This window comes from Camellia sinensis, chromosome 2 (assembly GCF_055761805.1).
Source record: "Camellia sinensis isolate YWXY chromosome 2, ASM5576180v1, whole genome shotgun sequence".
NCBI classification, from domain to species: Eukaryota; Viridiplantae; Streptophyta; class Magnoliopsida; order Ericales; family Theaceae; genus Camellia; species Camellia sinensis.
In genome coordinates this window covers 221,126,530-221,144,466 of record NC_138962.1, presented here as the reverse complement: position 1 = coordinate 221,144,466, position 17,937 = coordinate 221,126,530, and the positions used below count along the sequence as shown (strand labels likewise).

Here is a 17,937-nt window from a genome sequence, read left to right as displayed (position 1 = left end):
CTGGGTAGACAAAACAGTGGATGATCCAATTCCATGGTCTTGTCCAATATTTTGAACATGTGATGCATGTTCCGAATTGCTGGTCTGTTCGACTATAGGTTCTGATGAGATAGGTGCTTCCATAGGATGTGTATCACATTATCCTCTGGATCAGGTACTTCTACCTCTCCCTCCACACTTTCTTCTAGGCATTCATTTTCTTCTTGTCTCCTACGTCTAGCCATTTTAGTATCCCACTGGGCGTGCCAAAAATATATGTTGGCTTTTTTGGCTTTTGAAGGTTAATAATGTAATTTTAAGCGTGACAGCAAGGATCAATTAGTCCTTACAGAATATTAATTGTCAACCAATTATCAAACGATTGTGTTATAGTTCTCTCAGCCTCAATGAAGAGGACTTTTACTGGTGGCTTGTTTAGGAGAATTTAGTAAATAATAACAAGTGCAGAACCATTTTAGAATATGAATTTCATTAAGTAAAATGAAAACTTACAATGATCTGACCCAGCCTCGTAGATGTTTACAGCAACAAGCTATTTGAAACTATTCCTAGGAAATGAAGTGCAGTACAGGAATTGAAGTGCAGAAATGTAAAGAACTGTAAAAGCTGGAAGGAAAAATGAAGTAAATAAATTGGTTTTTTGATCTGAGTCCCAGCTTCATTCTGGGGCCTTCTCTGCTATTTATACTTTTCAATGATAACTGTCGAAGTAGGCTTTCAACTGTTGAAATGTCCTCCTATGATTGTTGAACATGCTCTCTCACAATCAGTCCCACTACGCCACTCTTGTAGTTAAGTTTCCCTCCTGATTTTGAATTTAAACTTTGTGAGTAACCGTTAGGCCACATCACCTTATATCCCTCGATTGTTCCAGTGCTACGCAGATCCATTATTACCAATACGAACTACCACATGTTTGACTCTGGTTGGCAACTTGTATTAACTCCCCAAATTACCCTCTTCGTGCCACATATTAAATTGTGATTGGGTTTTACAAATTATACAGCCAACAATTCTCAAAACTTATACATTATATACACATTATGATTTATATAATGGTTTTGAAGTTTTGAACCTTTGCAACTCTACATTTGATGACCCTATTGATGTTAGCCTTTATGACTAAGACTCTCTCATACTAGTATAAATTGAGGCCTTTCTCCTCCAACTTAGTAGGTTGTTTTTAGAGAGATTTTGTGATGGAAAATGAGATAGTGTTTTGAGATAAAAAGTCAGAGATGGTTTTTTACACCAAAGAAAATTTTTCATATCTTCTTTTGTTAGCCTCTTCTTTGATTCTTGTTAGAGAGAGTGCATTCATTGTCAAGTTCGCTAAAGCTATTCAGAAGGTGCTTCTGTATTAGCTGGTTTCGACCGTCGTATCTTGAGAGACAGATGCTGGCGTACCTCTAGCATCCATCGGGAGGTAGTGAATCTGTTTTAAGGACACTGTGGTATCACACAGGCGTCGGTTTACTTCCTTTTACTAGTTTTATTTTATTTTGAATTTCTGTAAATTTTAGCATGCTCTTTCTAAAATTCTAAGTGGTTGTTCAATATAAATCTATTTATTTTGTTTGATTTACAAAAGTTGTACAACAAACTTAAAACAGATTAAATGTATTTTTTAATCAAATTAAACAAATAGCTTCATCACTACTTTTACTTTGTTTCATTATAATTTACCCAGAAATGTTGTTTTGGTTTCTGTAGCATCTTTGCAGATTGTGTCTACACCTTTGTTTGTTTATGGAAGTCATGATTAGGAAATTACATTAAGTAATATATATATATATATATATGCTTGTGTGACTATTACATAATATATATATATATATATGTATATATATATAGCTTTGCATGCTACTCCTTATTCCCAACAATTAACCACCTGTAGCATAGAGCTTTGGCTTAGTTTAATGTATGAAAATTTAGATTCATGAGCAGTGTTAATTAGAATCTCAAATTCTTTGTATGAATAGGCTGTTTCCATAGATTTAAATCCATAAATGCATGTTGTTGCTTTATATAAATTCAATTAGGTTTTTATGCCCAGAAGTCAATGTGAAATGTTTTGGTTACAAATCAATTTGGATTAAGTCCATTGTTTGTGTTTCCTGGAAATTCATGATTTTAAATTATGCATTTTGATTGGTTACATGCTTATTATTATTTTTTTAAAAAATTTAGTTTATGTTTCTAGAATTATTTGCATGATTTTATTTCTAAAATGATTCACATGTTAATTGCTAAAATTATTCACATGAGTTATTTACAATTAATTGTGTGTTAATTGTTCAATTTATTTACATGTTTATTTTGTAATAATTGATATATAACTCATGGTTATAATGTTTAAGATTTTGTAACTCTTGCCAATTAAAAGTGTTAATTGTATATTTATTTACATGATTATGGTGTTATAATTTCATACAACTCTTGTCAATTAATTTTATTATTAATTTTTAGAGTTACAAGTTTAATTGTATAACTTGTCTAGCATTTTAATTTTTCTTAATTTTGCTATTAAATTAATTTATTATTTTACAGTTTCTTTAGATTATTTGGTTTGTATTTTTTTCTTGGTTTTGTACTAATTTTCTTTACAGGAATATCTATGCAAAAGGGTTTAAAAAAATCAAATACAAAACCAAATTAATAGTATTTGGGATGTCAAAACAAAAATGTTTGAACTACTAGCCTTTGTGTTGAACAGGAATACCTAAGCGTGGAAAAGTTTTTGGACTAAATAAAATCCTTATGGATTAATTAAAGCAATTTTTTGCTTGGGTTTAGTTGGTTTTTACCAATTGTGTAACAACAAGTTTTATTTGCTTGTATTGTTAGAAGCATTTTATTTGCTTAATCATTGTTGTAGCAATTTTTTGTATTGCTTATAATTTGGTTAGAAAATTTTAAATTATTTGTAAGTTTGGAATTTGGTTTGGTTTTCTGTAATAGAAACTAAAATGTTTAGCTTTGGCTAAAGAGTAGTTCTTATTTGTTCAGAAATGACAACTAAGATGGATTTGGTTTCAAACTTTGGGGTTTGAGGAAGTCTTTGGGTTTAATCATTTTATTCCTAAAGTGTTGGAAAACCAAGTTTGCAGAAAGTCTTTGGTTATAATCTAATTATTTCCAAAGAGTTTTGGTTTATAATCTGATTATTTCCAAAGTGTTTTGGTTTTGAGAAAAGAAACTAAATTTTAGCATTACCTAAAATATTTCTGATTTTATTCAGAAATAATGGGCTCAGTTTCGAGAGTACCGATTAACTTTTATGAGTGGTATAATTATGGTAGCAAATTTTATTTGCATGGGAGTTGGTTTGTTATAACCTTGTTTATCCCCTAGAAAACTTAATTTTAAATTTGTTTCCCATGGATTAGGAGTCAACATACTCTTGAAAGTTTTATCTAAAGTTAACTGGGTCTTAAGTGGGACCGATGTGACCCCTCCAGTCTTCCTAGAAACTTTCCTGACCATGTTCGATTCTAGGGTAAGTGGTGAGATCAGTTTTGAATTAAATTTCAAACTGTGGATTTTCTAGTGTTAAGTTTAGTTTTTGGAAAAACAAAATAGTGAAATTCTGTTATGATTTTTCAGAAATGGCTTCAAGAGGTGACAATAGAAATGTTGTTCCACCTAACAACCTTAAGGCTTGCAAGGTTCTTAAAAGAAGATTTAGAGAGATCAAGCATGATTAAGGAAATCATAAGATTACATAATAATATCTCTGAATTAATCAGAGGCAACTAGTATGTTAACCTTGTGTCAATTATAGCATATATGATTGCTATGTGACTTTGCTTGAAAGCAAAGATGAGACAACCCATTCAGGTGGGTGAATATATTTTTGAATTTTTAAATTGGTGGCTCCTAATGAGTATAAGATCACTAATCACAGAGACAGAAAACTGGTTGTTTATAGGAGGTGTTAGACCACTAGCTATATAGTATGAGATTGTGGTTCCTAGTAGTAAACAGATGACTGATCACATGTCAAGACATGATAGTTCTTAGTAGTGGAGAGGCCACTGATCATATGTCAAGACATGCTGATTCCTAGTAATGAAAGAGTCTATTAATCCTATGTCAGGATGTTATGATTCCTAGTAGTAAAGTGACTATTGATCACAGGTTAAACATTGTGATTCCTAATAGTAGAAAGTCTACTAATTACATGCTGAGAAATTAGTGATTCCTAGTGATAAGACTACTGGTCATGTTATGAAGTTCCGAATAATAGACTATTGAACACTGGATTTGTGTTTCCTAATAGTAAGACTATTGGCTTCAGAGTGATAGGTTGGACCAATATGTTTGGGTGCCTAATTTGGTTGATGATAGTCTAGGAATGTATTTACGGTGATATGATTTTGAGAGTTTCATAATCATTGTGACACAAGGAATTGTTTAGAGACCATGTATGAATTTTTGGAAAAAGTCAAGAGCTTTTGTATAAATTCTACAAATGTGGGGGTGTCATGTAAAAGGTGGTAATACCTAAACCCAAGAGGGTTTGGATAAGCCTAGAAACCTGTTGACTTTGTATTCAATGGTTATGCACAATATTGTAGTACATATTGATTTCTTGTGTATAAGTCTCTTATTCTTGATATACACAAGAATACTATTATGGAATCTAGAAATGCATCTTTCTTTAAAAATGAATTTCCTTGTCGTATCCAAGAAGGGCTTCCGAGTTCCATGAAAGGCTAGGACCACAAAGTCCTTTGGTCTGGACTTCTTAACTTATATGTGTAGACCGCCAGAACTCCGCTCCGCGCGCGAAGGCGCGAATTGGTGTTCATAGCTACTACTGTTCGGACTCTTGTCACGGTTCTGAATCTAATCTCACAAAGTGCAATGTAAGACTGATAAATCACTAAAGAGTCCAAATCCGGCAAATCGCTTTGGAAAATCAATTTTAATCAAGAAGTGCCAAACATGGACTGCTTTACCAGATTTCAAAGTCGCCACCTAAATATTTTGTTTTGGGAAATTTAGGAAACCCTGACTCGTGCTTAAGGCCACATGTCCGTCATCACCAAAGTTGCCTCGGCTTGGGAACTTGGGTACGAGAGGAGAAGGTCCTAAAATGAGCAACCTCGTTCGCCCGATCAAAGAACGGCCTTTACTAAGCATGATATGTTGTTTTTGAAAATACATGCGTTCTTATTCCGGTTTATTAGCTAACCTTACTATGTGATGCGCACAGCATACAAGTATAGACTAAATCACTCAATTTGGAACAAAACATCTCATGTTTATTTTTCAAAAATGGTTTGAAAGTGCTACTCGCAAGTAGGCTAAGAAGCGGATTTGCCACCCTCAAGTGGGCTTAAAACTCACATTTTGATGAATTGTTCCAATTCAAGTAATAAAGCCTTCATCCACAGGCACTCATGCAGTTAAACACTTAAGTAGTTAGCCTCATGGCAAGCATGCTATCATGGCAGTCACTTACACACATGCAAGGATGCTAAAGCATAAACACTCACAGTGTACTCCGAGGCAAAACAGAAGCTATGTTAGAAATCAATGCATGATCCTAGCTATGTTTGAAATACCTAATGCAACACATGCAAAATGCAACTAAGTAGGCTCGGCTATTCTAAGATGTCATGTGAATGCAACACTTGATAACATGCTGTTAAACACGTATTCAAGTAAGTATTGAAATACAATGTAGTTTGAATGATGCGCCGAGCCTGGTGCATGCAAGACAAATGAGTGATGCACGCATGTAAGCATAAGTATGCTAATTGAAATATGCCTTAAACTAACCACCAAAAGCTGATAAGTAAAAAGGACAAAGACGTGGGGTTGGAAGACATTCAAACACACACGCACACTTATTACAAAATTTGCCCTCTCGACGAAGGGTCCAAATAATAAGCAAACTAGCTAATCTAAGCTAATTGAACTAATTATTACAAACCAAAACTAATTAACTAATCCTAGTTAACTAGTTGGTTATTACAACACAAATTGATTAGTTAAGCGCATTAACTAACTAAGTACAAAACCATCAAACTAGCTAACTAAGTAAAGCAACTAAGTAGAACAGTTAAAAGGAGCCTCGGGGCGAGAAGTGCATGCATACTCGGTCGCCTCGCTCGGAAATCCATCACTATGCCTCGAATTGCCTCTGTTTGCATTTGATCTCTGGAAGGTGCACTGACTTCCAAATAGCTTCTACTCCAACATGGGAACCTCCTGGTGCATTGTCGACCAGAAAATGGTGCTGTAGACCAGAAAAATTTGCTGTAGACCAGAAAATTCTGCCAAGCTCCAATTTGCTGCAACAGAGAACAAGAAGAGGCACAACAGTGTATTTGCAAGGTATGTGTGCATAACCACTCTTCCTATCATTTCTCAAGCTCAAGGGAGTGTGGTTCTCGACTCTCAGGCCACCAACCGAGCATTGCAATGCACGATGGCCGAGAAGCCAAGTTTGCAGAATTCAATATCAATGAATGCACAAATAACACATAATAGCCTCCACCTCTATCATGCTTGATCAAGAGGGAGGGTCGGCGACCGAGAAATGAGGCACGTTTCATCACTACAAGTATGAAATGTCCCTCATTTCTTGTGTTTGGATTAACTTTCAGTCCAAACACAATGCAATGCAACAACATTCCAAACAACATGCAAACAACATGAGCATGTCAAGTTAGAGTCCTTAAGCATGAAAGCTGGTGAAGGATACAACACAAGGGCTATGTAATGCAATGCTCAATGGACCAAACCAACCCCAAACTGACCTTATGCATGCCAAAACAAAGGCCAAAATGCTCTGAAATGATGGCATGAAAGACAAGATGGTGATGCCCATGCAATGGCTCATCAACTAAGCATAAGAGCACAACTCTCAAACATGATTAAGAAGTGGCAAATGTGATAGTGTAGCTACACTCTATGCACTGAAATCACGTGTGAAACGCTGCTAAATCATGCACATGTCATAAATGAAGCATGCTAGGAGACTCAAAGCTTAAAACTAGCATAGGTACTTGCACTATAGCTATACAAAGCAAGCCCCAAAAGGCCAAGAACACCTAAAACAGTCCTAAAGCAAGTCAAAATAATGCTAAAACATGTATGGAGTATAGCTAAGACAAGCTAGCATGAAGGGCCAAAACACCAAGTACACTAGGCCAATGAGCATGATTACACTACAAGTATAAGAAGCAAATGAGGGATGCTCTAACCAACCAAAAATAGAGTTGTATCATGGAAAAATAACACAAAACACATTGATATTGCAGCCCAAAAGCTTAGGCAAGATGGCATACATATTGGCTCATTTTTAAGGCATAAGGCACAACCCTCCAAAAGCATTGAAAGAGTGAAGCATGGGAGAGTATGACCACAATACATACACTGAAATTACATACCAAATGATGCTAAATCATGTAAATAGCCCAAGCAATGCATGCTAATGACTTGAAAACTCAAAGCTAGTGAGCAAGATTGCACTATGGCTAAACAAAGCAAGGCATGCATGACCAAAACAACTTAAAATAGAGCTTAAGCATGGCAAAACATGAGTAAAAGCTTGCTGGAGTGGAGCCAAAAACATGCTAGAATAATGGTCCAAAGCATGATGCAGGTTAGGCTAGTGAGTGGAATTGCACTACAAGTGCAAGGAGCATGGAAGAGATAACCAAACCAACCCAAAATAGTGTTATGCCATGCTAAAATAAGGCCTAAGACATGCTAAGATGGGGCCTCAAGGAGGTAGAAAAACATGCTAACTTGGTAAGCCATCAACACAAGCACACAAGAGAAGAGGAGGGGGGACAACCCCTACCCATTTAGGGCCTCAAAACACACTTTCTACCACTGAAATTCCTCTGGAATTCAGTGGTGAAGAGGTTAAGCAAAGGTGATCTCAAAGGCCTAAAGAGGTGGCACAAAACAAAGCAAAATAAGGCACAAAAGGGGGTAGACTACCCCCAACACCAAAGAGGCCTCAAACCAACATCTTAAACACTTGAAAATAAAGCTTTTTGCATTTTAAAGTTAGGCCTAAAACATCATGCAAATAGGGCCAAAGACTTAATCAAAAACAAAGCTTTAAGGGGCTAGTTTCTTACCCTTGAAGAACAAGGACAATGCAGTAACTCTAGCAACTTTTTTTGACCAAAAGTAATCCAAAAACCCCAAAACCAGTTTCAAGGTGCCTCAGCTCCAAAGCAAAGGTGTTTCACTAGGTGTTTGTGTGCAAAAGTGTGAAGAAATAGCACTTTTGAGCACAAAATGGAACAAATATAGAGAGAGGGAGCAATATAGAGATAGAATGATATGTATAGCCCTCAACCAATTTTTCTGAACTTTAGACAAGAGGGAGGAGGCTCCCTTATATAGAATTCCAAGCTTCAAGCTTGTTGAACAAGCCAGAAGCTTGGTGCAATCTCTCCATACGCGTGTATGGAGGATGCTTTCTGTGCCCAACAATTGGCATAGCTGGCAAGAAAAAAATCTGCAGAAAGTGCAGGAAAGCTGCCGACCAGTTGAAGTGGTCGACCGACCACTCCCACTGGTCGACCGACCAGAAAAAGTGGTCTGCAAGGACAAAAAGTGGTCGGCAAGGGGGGAAAAGTGGTCTGGACAGAGAAAGGAAGGTGGTGGCATGGCTGCCGACCACTTTAGGTGGTCCACAGACCACCCACCCTAGCTGGCCGACCAGAAAACTGGCCGGCAGGGAAGAAAAATGGTCTATAGGAGGAGAAACTGGTCTACACCCCTGTTCCACTCTCCAGGCAAGGAATAAGAAGGTTTGGTTCAAAACCAACCCAAAAAGGAAGCAAGACGAGAGTCCGCAAGGCGAGGCACTCAGCTAGAAGCCCCGAAAACTAGTCTACGGGCACAAAAAGTGGTCTACAAGAGGGAAAGGTAGTCTACGATTACAAAAAGTGGTCTACAGACCTCTGTTTCCCTCTAGGAAAAGGCAACAAGGCGTGGTCCAAAAACTAGGCTAAGAGGAGAACGTTAACAGGTCCCGAGACAAGGCGCTTGGCCAAAGGCTCCGGAACCGAAAACAAGCCTACAAGAGGGAAAAGTAGTCTACGACTACAAAAAGTGGCCTACAAGCCTCTCTCTCTCTCTCTCTCTCTCTCTCTCTCTCTCTTTCTCCAGGCAAGGGCAACAAGGCATGGTCTACAAACCAAGCCAAAACACAAAGAGTTTAGAGGCCCGGAGGCAAGGCACTCAACCGAAAACTCCGGAAACTTGAAACGAGCACAAACATGCGCGGAGTCTTAAGGTCGGTCAAAAATGGGGTGTCTACAATATGTTAGAGGGAGAACCTCGAGTTTTCCATGAAGCTGTGACTTCATCTGAAAGTCTTTATGGAAAGAAGCAATTAAGAGTGAAATTGACTCCATCTTATAGAACCATACTTGGGAGTTGGTTGATCAAACCCCAGGAAGTAAGGCCTTAGGGAGTACGTGGATCTTTAAAAGAAAGATAAAAGTGAATGCGTCAATTGATAAGTATAAAGCTAGGCTAATTATTAAAGGATACAGGTAGCGAGAAGGCCTGAATTACGTTGATACGTATTCATCTATGGCAATGATTACATCCATTCACCTGGTGATTACGATAGCTGCTTTACATGGTCTAGATATCCATCAAATGCATATAAAACAACTTTCTTAAATGGAGATTTAGATGAAGAAATCTATATGGAGCAACCCGAGGGGTTTTCAGCTCTAGGGAAAAATAAGAAAGTCTGTAAGCTTGTCAAGTCATTATATGGTTTGAAGCAAGCTCCTAAGCAATGGCATGAGAAGTTTGACAAACGCTATGTTGTTAAATGGATTTAGAATCAATGAGTGTGACAAGTGTGTATATATTAAAGACATTGACAGAAGTTATGTCATTTTGTGTCTATACATAGATGACATACTCATTGTTGGTAGTAATGATGAAATGATTAGAATTACCAAGAGATTGTTAAACTCCAAGTTTGACATGAAAGATATGGGCCTTGCAGATGTCATTCTAGGTATTACGATTACCAGAACATCTAGTGGTATTGTACTTTCTCAGTCTCATTATGTTAAGAAGATACATGAGAAATTTGGTAAATCAGATACAAGTGTGTCTAGGACACCGGTAGGCATGAGTCTACATTTGACCAATAATAATGGTGAGAGTGTCTCTCAGCTAAAAATATTTTCGGGTCATTGGAAGTTCAATGTATCTGATGAGTTGTATAAGGCTGGATATAGCCTACTGTATTAGTAGGCTTAGTAAATACACGAGTAATCCAAATGCTACTCATTGAAAAGGCATTACATGAGTGTTAGGTTATCTATGTTACACTCGAGATTATGGGCTGCATTATAGTAGATACCAGCGGTATTAGAAGGGTATAGTGATGCTAATTGGATATCTAATATAAAGGACTCCAAATCCACTAGTGGTTATGTGTTTACCCTCAGAAGGGCAGCTGTGTCTTGGAAATCTTCCTAGTAACCGTGTATATTGAGATCAATGATGGAATCTGAGTTTATTGCTTTGGATAAAGTAACTAAAGAAGCTGAATGGCTTTGCCAGTTCGTTGAAAATATTCCACGTTGGTTGAAACCTATGCCTGTTATCTGTATTCATTGTGATAGCCAATTAGCGATTGGATGGGCACAGAGTCATATGTATAATGAAAAGTCTAGACATATCCATCGTAGACATAATTCCATACGACAACTACTCTTTAATGGAGTTGTATCTCTAGACTACATAAAGTCCAAGGACAACATTGCGGATCCGCTAACCAGAGAGTTAACTCGAGAGTTAGTAGAAACATCGTCAAGAGGAATGGGGTTAAGGCCTTTAGTAATGTTACCGGAATGGAAAACCCACCTAGTTGAGTAGAGATCCCAAGATCTAGGTTCAAAGGGACAACCTAATTGCGTGTAACGGATGAGTCACTGTGGAGGTAAATCCTCCTGCCCATTCCTTTATACAATGATACCCTGTGGAGTGGGAGGTTAAGTTGATGCTTTTAATGACCTAAGTGTTGTGAATAGTCAACCATGGTATAGAGAGATACCTTATGTAGGTCACCTATGTGAGTGCGAAGTGGGGCCGCTTCTTTAAGAATTGACGAGGCTAAATTCTTGAAAAACACTCACCGAACCAGGCTAGTATTCCAGGGCCAAACCGGACACTCCATTGAGAACAAGAATAATGGTTGGAGTAACTCCTGTGTGAGGTCTATTGTCTCGATTTACACAAACGGCAGAGCAGTTCAAGACATCACATTCACTGGTCAGCCAGTAAATCCGATAGGCATTCACCATAAAAGGTTCAAGGCCAACAGTACCTTTTCTGATACAGGGTTATTTTATGTGCTCTCTCTCCTAGTCTTTTTTATTAAGCGTTGACCGGTTTTCTTTATTCAGCCAATTTTATTCATGTGGGGGATTGTTGGAAAATAGTGATTTTTCAGCAACTTTAATTGTAAATTAAAACGGGACCTAACCGCCGGTTGAGGTGGGTGTGGCTCACCTTTTTCGCGCCCCCCTTTCGAAAGGTTTGAAAAGAAGGCCTCACAATTCGGACTCCCGCGGTTCTGAATCTAATCTCACAAGTGCAATATGAAATTAATAAACGCCAAAGAGTCCAAATCTGACAAATCATTTTGGAAAATCGATTTTAAATCAAATAATGCCAAAATTGGATTGCTTTGCCAGATACAGAGTCGCCACCTAAATATTTTTTGTTTTGAAGAAATTTAGGAAACCTTGACTTGTGCCGAAGGCCATGTGTCCGTCATCACCAAAGTTACCTCGCCTTGGGAACTTGGGTACGAGGGGGAAAGGTCATGAATTGAGCACCCCCACTCCGCCGATCAAAGATCGGCCTCTACTAATCATGATATGATATTTTATAAACATTATGTGCTCTTGTTCCGGTTATTTAGCTAACATTACTATGTGATGCGCACAATCAAGTATAGACTAGTATGCTCAATTTGGAACAATTCAACTCATGTTTGTTTGAGAAAATGGTTTGAATTTGCCACCTCAAGTGGGTTTAAAGTTTGCGGATCTGCCACCAAATATAGTGGGCTTAAAACTTACATTCATTGAATTGTTCCAATTCAAACAACAAGCCTTCATCCACAAGCATTGATGCAGTTTAACATTTAAGTATATAGCCTCATGGCAAGCATGCTAATCATGGCAGCATTCACACTTATGCAAGTATGCTAAAGCGTAAAACTCACATAGTACTCCAAGCTAAGAAAATATGAGCTAGAAAAATATGTATGATTCATAACTATACAAGATGCCTAATGCAACACATACAATATGCAATTAATAGGCTCGACTACTAATATGGCATATGGATCGATTTGTACAACATGCGATTAAACACGTATTCAAAGATGATATTGAAATGGCAATGCAGTTTGAATGATGCGCCGAGCCTCGGTGCATGCAATACAAAATGAATGAATGCAAGCATAAGGTATGCTAATTAAAACATGTCCCTAATCTAACCATCAAAAGAGATTAAATAAAAGGGAGAAATACTTGGGGTTGGAAGACATACACACACACACACACACTTATTACAACATTACGCCCTCGCGAAGGAGGGTCCGAATGAATAAAAGCTAACTAGCTAACTAGGCTAATTAAGCTAACTAATACAAAACTTGAAACTAATTAACTAGCTATACTAGCTAACTAATTATTACAAACTGAATTAATTCTAGTTAACTAATTACAAAACGAAATTGAATAACTAATTAAACTAACTAATTATTTACAATTAGCTATAACTAATTAATTACAATACATATTTGATCTATTGCTAATTAAACTAATTAGCTAATCCCAGGAAGCGAGGGAGGCCCATGCATGCTCGGTTTCCACCCGAAAAACCACTGCCTTGCTGCTGAATGCCTCTGTTTGCACATTGAACACCAACAATTCAGCCCACTTCCAAAACACCTCTACTCCACCTTACCAACACACTGTGCAAATTTCACTGATGGCTGAAAGAGGCCGGTTCGCTACCATTGGTGGCTGGTCGGTTACTGGTGCTAGTTGTCGGCCACTGATAACCTGGACTTCCTTGTTGTAACAGAGAGCAAACAAAGCAAAACAATGTATTTTCAAGGCTTTGTTTGCACAATTCACCCCCCATTTTCATGGACAAATCAAAGGGAGACAAGCTTTAGTTCACTAACCATCAACTCAAGCAATTTCATTGCATGATGGCTCACAAATCAAGTGTGCAATTTCATTAAATGCAACAAAATGATACTCTAACCTCCTCCCTTTCATGAGAGATCAAGGGAAGTGGTTGACCTTGGAAACTTGGCACATTTCATCACTAATGAGTATGAAATGGCCCAAGTTTCCATGTGTTCAATTAACGTCTGATTGAACACAACAAATTAATATCTTGCTCACTTTTATTTCCAAGTTTTAATTACCCCTTTTTAGTTACTTTTCCATCCTTTAATAAATTGAGTCCAAAGGATGAGATTAAGTCGTCTAACGAAAAGAGGGCTCAAACCAAAAGTTTTTTTAGGCATGAAAGAGACATCATGCCGTTGGTAATGAATCCCAAAAGGATTAAACCATTAAGCACAAGACCTCAATCTTATGCTTTAAACAAGCAAGTAGTTTGAAACCCTTTCAAAGTAAAATAAAAGCCAAGAAAGGAGGGAGATTGTAGCGATGCTTAAGTGCTGAAAATGAGTGATAAAAGCATAAATAAATGCTATCAGCTCAAACAAGATGATGTCTAAGACCTAGAACACCAAACTTGTGAGGACTATTACACTACAAGCATACAAAGCAAAGCTCAAAGGCCACTAACAACTTAAAACAGTCTTAAAACAGGCCTGAAATAGCCCTAAAACATACTGAAATTAAGCTAACAAAAGCTAGAAAATTAAGCTAACACATAGAGCATGCTAGGCTAGTAAGAAAGACACAAGGAAGGGAGGCTAACCCCTCTAAATTTGGACTTCAAAACATGATTTTAACCACTAAAAAACCTCTGAAAAGCAGTGTTTAAAAGCTCTTAAAAAAATGATGCAAGGGTGGGAAACATAGGGGCAAAGGCCTCCAAAATAAGGTACAAAGAAGGACTACCAACCCCTTAACCTTTAATGGCTTTAGGACCCAAGCTTCAACCCAAAAACACAGAGTTTTTATAGCCAAAATAAGTTGGAAAACATGCTGGAATGAAGACAAAAGTAGCTAAAACAATAAGCTAAACACATGGAGCTTTTGAGCTAGTAAACAAGCATAAAGAGGGGGTGGCTAACCCCTCTACTTTTGGGACCTCAAGACAACATTTTTAGCCTCTGAAAACCTCTGAAAATAAATGGTAAAAATTTGGAAAAAATTTGATGAAGGGATGGGAAACACAAGTGGAAAAGCTTAGAGAACAAGGTTCAAAGAAAGGTGATTAACCCTCTACCTTTAATAGCCTTAAACCACAAGCTTCAGCCCATAAAAGCAGTTAAAAAACACTTCTAAATCAGCAAGAAAAGATAGAAAAGAAGTAGTGAAAAGGTGCTCAAAATTATACCTCTTGAAGAGGAATAACACTTTGTTCACAAACCAACAAATTCTCACTCTCAAGGGCTGAAATTTGGACTCAACAATCTTAGCAAGGAGAGCTCCAATACTGGTTTATGAAGTGTTTGGGTAAGGTATATGTATTGCAAGATAGAGATAGAGAGAGAATTCCAAGAATTAGAACTTTTGGAATTTTTTGGAACCTTAAACCATGAAGGAAGGCCTGGTATATATAGAAAAACGGCCCCTCGGGTCGAAAATATCAAGCCTTGAACAGCTGGAGCTTTGGGGGGATGGCTAGCACAAAATATCTAGCTCTTTCACCAATGGCAGACCAGCCAAAAGTGTGGCCAGTCGGCCACCAAAAATCTGCTTCCAATCCTGACTTCAAATGGGCACATCTCCTTCATCCGGACTCCTTTGCAGGTCATTCTTGAGCCTAAATTGAATCCCCGGAAATCTACTTTGCAATGGAAGTTGCCTCACATAAAAATTATAATTTTTCTAAGAGATATACCTATTTTAGTGAACGTTACTAAGTTTTGGCTTAATCGGATGGATACTTAACTTCACATGGCCATTTCTTCCTCATCCGTACTTGACTTTAGGAGATTCTTGAGCGTAAAATGAAGCCCCAGAAGTCCAATTTCCAATGGTGGTGGCCCCACAATTAAAGTCCAAGTGTACAAAAAGGTAGGCCTGATTTAGTGAGGTTGCTCAGTTTTCTCTCAACGGTTTCATACCCAACTTTTTCCCCAACTAGTTTTCTTCCCTCTCCTCCAATTTTCTTCAACTCCAAACCTCTAAATAAGATGTTTTAAAGATTTTTTTCAAAGAGTTCACCTCTCTTCCATTTATTCCCACTTTTTCCTTGCTTGGTTTACCGAAAAGTGCAATTTTTAACGAAATGCGTGCCTCGGAACATCGTAGAAACTTTTTCAAAAAAAAAATTTGAAAGAGAGGGTTTTCAAGTCTAAAATAGTTTTGGTCCAAAATGGGGTGTAAGGTTGGGATTTAGAGCTCTTCTTGCTGAAGAAATCGAACATTTGCATAGCACAACTCTCATTATCGAGTGATCAATCAGTGGCACCCAAGTCTTAAGGGCGGTCAAAAATAGGGTGTCTACAGTGGGTCTGAGTGGTTTTGTATTATCTTAAGTGAGAAGATTGTAATACAAAAATAATGAGCCGAAACTATTGAGTTGTGAATGAGAATTGTCTCATAAAGCGGGCATCAATAAAGTTGGGTTTAGATTTGGACTGGGCCTAGACTTGTACTTGTGCATATGCTGGGTTTGGTCTTAGACTTGGACTTGGACCTAGTCTTGAGCTTTGGGCTGAGCTGTGTTGGGCTTAATTTGTGCATGTGTTTGAGATTGGGCTTGGATCAGGTTGTGACCCAACACCCGTATCCATTTTGCAACCCATCTAGTTTAATTCTCAAAACTTATATATTATATATGCATTATGATTTATATAATGGTCTTGGAGTTTTGAACCTTTGTAACTCTAGCCCTAATGGCTAGAGTTGATGACATTTGATGACCCTATTGATGTTAGCCTTCATGGCTAAGATTCTCCCCTACTAATATAAATTAAGGCCTTTCTCCTCCAACTTTTGAGATAAAAAGTTGGAGATGGCTTTTACACCAAAGAAAATTTTTCATATCTTCTTTTGTTAGCCTCTTCTTTCGTTCTTGTTAGAGAGAGTGCATCCATTGTCAAGTTCGCCGAAGCTATTCAGAAGGTACTTCTGTATTAACTGGTTTTGACCATCGTATCCTGAGAGACAGACGCTAACGTACCTCCAACATCTATTGGGAGGCAGTGAATCTGTTTTAAGGACATTGTGGTATCACACAGGCTTTGGTTTGCTTCATTTTACTAGTTTTATTTTATTATGAATTTCTGTAAATTCCAGCATGTTCTTGTTCAGAAATTCTAAGTGGTTGTTCAATATGAATCTATTTATTTTGTTTGATTTACACAATTTGTACAACAACCATGAATCAGAGTGAGACTGAAATCAGGAAAGTCTGTTGGTCGACAAACCCTGGTCAAACTCGAGGATGAAAGCCTCTCATCTGCAATGTCTGCAACGTTGAAATCACTCATGTTTTGTAGCAACTCATTTTTTATACGGAGAAGTTTCCTCTTCATCTTGAAAAGAAACCATTGCTTCCTGACATAATGATGAGAGCTTAATAAGAGACTTTTCTTGTTTTCGGTAATGCGGTCTCTCTTCTTCTCTGCTAAAATGACACAATCAGCCAATGTGAACTTGAGGTCATACATAGCATCTTTCAATCCTATGGGTGTCCAGGGGTTAATCCTCTTCTGATGCAAGACCTCTGAAATCTCAATAAAATGAAGCCGTAGGGGGAATTCTATGAATTCCTCCTCCTCTGCTTCTTCAAAGTCACTGATGAATTTGTTCTTCAGAAACTATAAATGATCAACAGTCGTTTCAAATGTAGTTCTAGTAAAAAATTCCTTTTCTCGGCCTTCTTCCCTTTATGGAAAATCTTTCTGTTAACAGCAGCTACAATTAGTCTCAAGTCAAGCAATAGAAAACAAAACAAATAGAGAAATGGAAAGAATCAAAGAAAATACCTTTGAAAGACTGAGTAGTTTCCTGGAAGATTCAAAGATATTTTTAATGAAATACTAAATAGTTTCCTGATAGATCTCTTGTGCAAATTGTCTAAGTCTCAAGCTGACTTTGGGTCTTAACAAAGAATTTAGGTCCACCATATTTAGGACCACACTAGAAAATAGGTATGTTTGGAGTCCATTTTTTGTTGTTCTAAACTATTATGTCATTAATCATCTCAATCAAATATAGTCAGTCAATTTAGTAAAGTTGAGATTTAAAGTCTCACATGATTGAGATCTGCCTTCTCTGAAACAGCAAAGGTGGGATCTTGAACTCACCTTTAAGATTGAGTTGACTAATTTTGATTGGTCGAGATCATTAATGATGTTGAGATCATTAAATATGAGTAATGATACTAAAAATAAAAAAACTCATACAAAATTCCTTTTCGCTCTAAAATAAAACACCATAAAAATGATTTTACTTATAAAAATAACTTTGTCATATCATTTTTATAGTATTTTACACAAATAGATTTTTGCATTAAACGTTTTCTCATTTATGTGACATTGACAAAATAATCACGTATTATGTCGAATGATATGAGAGAAAAAAAAATTTATTTTTAAAATTTGAAAAATATTATTCATACAGAATCTTTATATAATTTGTAGCAATGGTATTTTTGAAATTAAATGTCATTTTTTTTATGGACTTTTGTGTTAAAATAATAAGTCTTAATGCAGTCGCATCTTTTTTAATTTTTTTTACTTTT

General features: G+C 37.1%; 1 protein-coding gene across 1 annotated transcript in view; it reads right to left on the bottom strand.

Annotated features, from left to right (window-relative positions):
* Positions 1–17,259, bottom strand: part of LOC114307270 (putative disease resistance protein At4g19060) — a 211,780-nt gene extending 194,521 nt beyond the window's left edge. The window contains exon 1 of the mRNA XM_082917074.1: positions 17,180–17,259. The gene's annotated coding sequence lies outside the window, so the exon portion shown is untranslated. The remainder of the gene's footprint in view (positions 1–17,179) is intronic.
* Positions 17,260–17,937: the final 678 nt, after the last annotated feature.